Below are 4,796 nucleotides of genomic sequence, written 5' to 3' on the forward strand. Positions count from 1 at the left end.
AAGCGGTGGGAGAATTGAATCATCAGCCCCACACAGCAGCTCAGGAATGAGGAGCCCCCATGGCAATGACCACAATGGGTCCTTTGCTAGAGTATAAACGGGGCCATTATTGTCTTTGGTGAACTTGTAGTCACTCATCAGTAGTGTAGTGAGTATCACCGTAAACATACAATGAGCGATGTTATACTCAGGGCATTATTTCCCATTTCTCATTATTGCATTGAGAATGCATTGTTTAAATTGCTCGCCCATCAACTGGATTATAACGAGTTTTGTGTGTGTGTGTGTGTGTATGTTTTAAGAAAACGATGACAGTAACTCTGACAGTGGCCCAAGTGGTGGTTCACTGTGATCAAAATCAAAAGATGAGGACACCGGAAACATAAAACATGTGAAAACATTACTCTGCTACTGTTACACCTGGTGTCCGATCTCTGATTTCAGCAACGCATCTTCAGCCCTATTAATTTAATTTGGATTTTCTTGCTTTCGTGGTTGTGTTTCTGTTTTCTTAGAAGATTTGTGTGGGCTTTATGGTTGGTTTATAGAGCTGTGAGCATGAGGAGTTCATGCTTAATTTTAGGTTTATACATATTTCAGCAACAATACGATAAATATAACTTAATTCCACACTGTGGGTCTGGAAGTTTTCTTGTTTTGCCTTGAGAGGATCCATGTGGTGCTCAAAAATTTAACTTCAGTCTTGCTGACGGAACATCTGAGCCGGAAAACACCTTAAAGACCATACTCACTTTGTCTGGGGGTCAGGAGTTCTAGGTTTAAGGATTAGTCATTCTTCCCTTCTGAGATTCATTTGCCTTATATGCAAAATGAGATAAAATGACTAGTTCACGGGGAAGGTAAAGTCAAAAGTAGATAATTGTTGGTGACGGGGCTGTGGAGCCTGCTGCCACATCACAAGAGTGTGAGGCTGAATGTTCATGGAGAGGAAGGGTGGGTCAGGGAGGCACCAGCTCCGATCACTTGCCAGGGTTGGCTCCAAGTGCTCCACCTGTACCTGACACCCACATAATTTTCAGCACACCCAGATCACATCCCCATTTTCCAGGGAAGAAAGCAGAGGTACAGACAAGTGATGTGACTTTGTTCACCATCTCTCCACATATGGCCAGAGTGCTCCGGGGCCCCAAGACCCTCTTCTCTTTACCTCCTTCTTTCTTGTAACAAATATTTATCAGAACCCTACTACGTGTCAGCCCCTCCTCTTCAAGTGGAAGGACACCAAGCAAACAAGGCTGGGGGAGTCAACAGCCCAGACAATGACATGCCCAGCTAATGATTTCCGGGAAAATGATCTGGGCTCTGAGGAGGAAATACAGATATAGAGGACCTTGAGACTGGGGGGAGGAGGAGTTTGCTAGGTGAAGGGTTGGGGGAGAGGGACCCAAACAGTCACGTGCAAAAGTCCTGAGGTGGGAAGAAAAGGACCCATGTGTGTGCTGGGAAGCTTCATCATTGTAAATGGCGATTTATTCTCTTCCAACCAACCTCTCGATCCACAACAAAGCTCGACAGAGTTTTCGTGGAACTTGACGAGCTGCTCCCCAGGCCAAGGGCCAGGTTTAAACCAAGACGGTTTTGACAAAGCAGGGAGGGAGGAGTTGAGCACTTGCTCGACCAGATATCACGATGTACCATGAAGCTCTGACAACGGACGCTGGTATGGGGGTGGATTATCGGACCGATGGAACGAAAATAAGTAGCCTAGCAAGAGACCCTCTGTACGGAAACGCAGTGTCTGACAGGTGGAGCTACAGATCAATGGCGGGGGGTGGGGGACCCAAACTGTTCAGAAAGTGTTGCTGGACCCCAAAGACTTGAAAACAGGTATGCAGACAAAAATGTGTACAGGGATGTTCCCAGCATTACCATTTATAATCGTGAAGAAGTGGAAACAGCCCAAGTGTCCATCGACCGATGAATGGACAGGCAAAATGTGATACATCCTCGCAGTGGAACATCATTTGGCATCAAAAGGAGGGAAATCCTGGTTCGTGTCGCCACCTGGATGAACCTGGTGAAATGCGAAGTGAAAAAAGCCAGACGCAAAAGGCCACGCGGGTTGTACGATGCAATTTGTGTGAAATCCCCCAAACAGGCACATTCATCCAGCCGGAAAGCAGATAAGGGGCTGCCATGGGCTGATGTTGGGGGAAGCGGGAGGGACTGTTGAATGGGCTCACGGTTTCCTTTCGGGCTGATGAACAACACTGTGGAACTACATGTGCCAGTGGAGGCAAAACACGGTGAATGTGCTACGTGCGACTAAGCAGTGCACTTACACTCAACCTAACCATTTTAGATGTGGATTTTATGTTATAAAATTAGATTCCTAACACACACATACACACCCCGTAACAGACGGGTCAACCCAAAGAAAATCTTCAAAACCTTTAGAGGAAAACATCAATATTTGACTTCAATCATTATTACCTCAAAAAAAAAGGTAAGGGTTTGGGGCACCTGGGTGGCTCAGTCGGTTGAGCGTCCAACTCTTGATTTGGGCTCAGGTCATGATCCCAGGGTGGTGGGATCGAGCCCCGCATTGGGCTCCACACTGAGTATGGAGCCTGCTTGAGGTTCCCTCTCTCTCTCTCTCTCTCTCTCTCTCTCCCCCCCCGCCCTTCTCCCCTACTCACACACACTCTCTCTCTCTCTCAAATTCAAAAAGAAAAAAAAGTTAAGGGTTTTTAAAACACACGTGCACAGCACTGACCATCAAGAAAAATATGGATAAATTCAACTACATTAAAATGCAAATCATACAGGAAAGATACCCCAACACATTAATGGACAAACCAGAGATTGGGAGATGTTTACAATCTAGATAACTGACAGAGGACTGGTATCCAGAATATCCAAGGAAGTCCTGCAAATAAACAGGAAAAGACAAATATTCTTCCGTCTTCACACCTGATTCACGTCCTGCGTGAAATGTCAGTGGGTCAGGGTCCTCGTACGTCCCCTTCACGGCACTTAGCGTAAGCGTATGGAATAATCTAGTGTAGCAGCATGCCCCATTAAGTCAATGGCCATATCTATCCTGCCACACAGCATACCCAGCACATGCCTGGCACACGAGAGACTTGTGGGGAAAGTGTATTGACTGAATGGAGAAAGGTGTGCATAGATGGATGAAGAAAGCGTCATAAGGTTCTAGACACAGAGCTAGCCTTCACTCTCTCACCTATCCCTGTCTTAACAAGGTCCCTCCTTCCTCAGATTCTCCAGGTCCAAAACCCGGAAGTGAGTTGACCCCGGCAGGCAGAGTTTGGAATGTGAATCAGAAAACTCTGGGCAGAGAAAATTGCCTTGAGGCCTTGGGGGGAGGTAAGAGAAATGTCAACAAGGGTGGGTTTGGGGGGAGGACCGAGGTCCCCAGAGTTTGATGAGCCCTTCCCACAAGGGCATAGGCTCAGAGGACAGGACAAGCGAGGTCCCCACGCAGGAGGGCACTGGGCCATCAGCCCTCTGGGGCTCGGAGGTCAAGCTGGAGTCATATCAGGGAGGCTTGAAGTGGAAGGCTAGGATTCAGTTCCTCCTTCCCAGAGAAGGAAGCCTTTGGAGGATCCTTCCAAAGAAGGTATGATGGAGGTTGTGTTTGAGGGATTACTCCCACCCCCGGTATCACGGTCACCTCTGAAAAACAAAGTTACAAGGGAAGGAGATAGAGAAGGAAGGGAAGAAGGAAAAGAGGGAGAAAGTGAGAGCCAGGAAGGAATGAAAGGAGGAAGGCAAGGGAGGGAAGGAAGGAAGGGAGGAAGGAAGGACTTTCTGACTTGAGGCTGGCATCGGATAATTGCTTTCTTCCAGCTTGATGATAAATAAGCTGGAAGGAATTGACAAGCCCAGGAGACTTGGCTCCTTAGAGGCCCATCAACCTCTCCGTCCTTATTGAACCAAGGAGATGCTGTTAAAAATCATCATTTCCGCAGAGGGATATATTCTATCTTTTCTCTGGGTTTTGTATTTGGAAGTCATTTGTTTTCCAATGATATTAAATTCTGCCTCTGACACTTATATATATATTTAACTTTAAGAGGCAGAAACAGGGAGAAAGCCAAGTATTTCAGTGCTCTCACATAAATAAAATAAAAACACAACTAAAAATAAGCTGAAAATACTGGGTCTTTAAGAGTCTGAATGCTGTCTTCGGGGCTTTAGAAATCAAACTAGTAGAACAAGCCTGGAATAGTCTGGGCTCAGATTCTGTTCCTACAATTCCACAAGCTTTGTGACCCTTGAGGGGAAAAAAAATCACTCAGCCTCTCTGAGCCTCAGCTATCTTAAATGGGATACTTATCTCTATCTCGCAGGGATTTTGTAAAGGTAAAAGATGAGATAAGGTGTGTTCTTGCAAAAGGGGCCTTAAGTACAACAGGGCACCCAGTCAATGGGTGCTGTTATCATGGAGTATATTGAAGAGAGTCTTTGGATTCTTCAGTCACTAACCCCTGCAGGAACGGGGCCACCCTACCCCTCCTCCTGTTCCCTCTGCTCCTGGCTACCTCGTCCTCAGTCCTCACCCTGCAGATCTCAGCCCCGGGCACAACCTGGCTTTCTGGCCCCACATCTCCCCCTACTCTCCCCTGCTCCCGGACTCCGGGCACACTCTCCATCCCTCGAACAGGTCAAGCACAATCCAAACCTGGGCCTTTCTTTGTACCTCCTGTTGCAGAGAACGGGGGGAGGGGGGGGGCGTTTCCTGGGATGCTCTCGCATCCCTGCCAAAGTCATTTCTCTACCTATTATAAGCATGTACTTCTTAGATGTTT

The sequence above is a fragment of the Lynx canadensis genome, chromosome D4 (assembly GCF_007474595.2).
Source record: "Lynx canadensis isolate LIC74 chromosome D4, mLynCan4.pri.v2, whole genome shotgun sequence".
NCBI lineage: Eukaryota > Metazoa > Chordata > Mammalia > Carnivora > Felidae > Lynx > Lynx canadensis.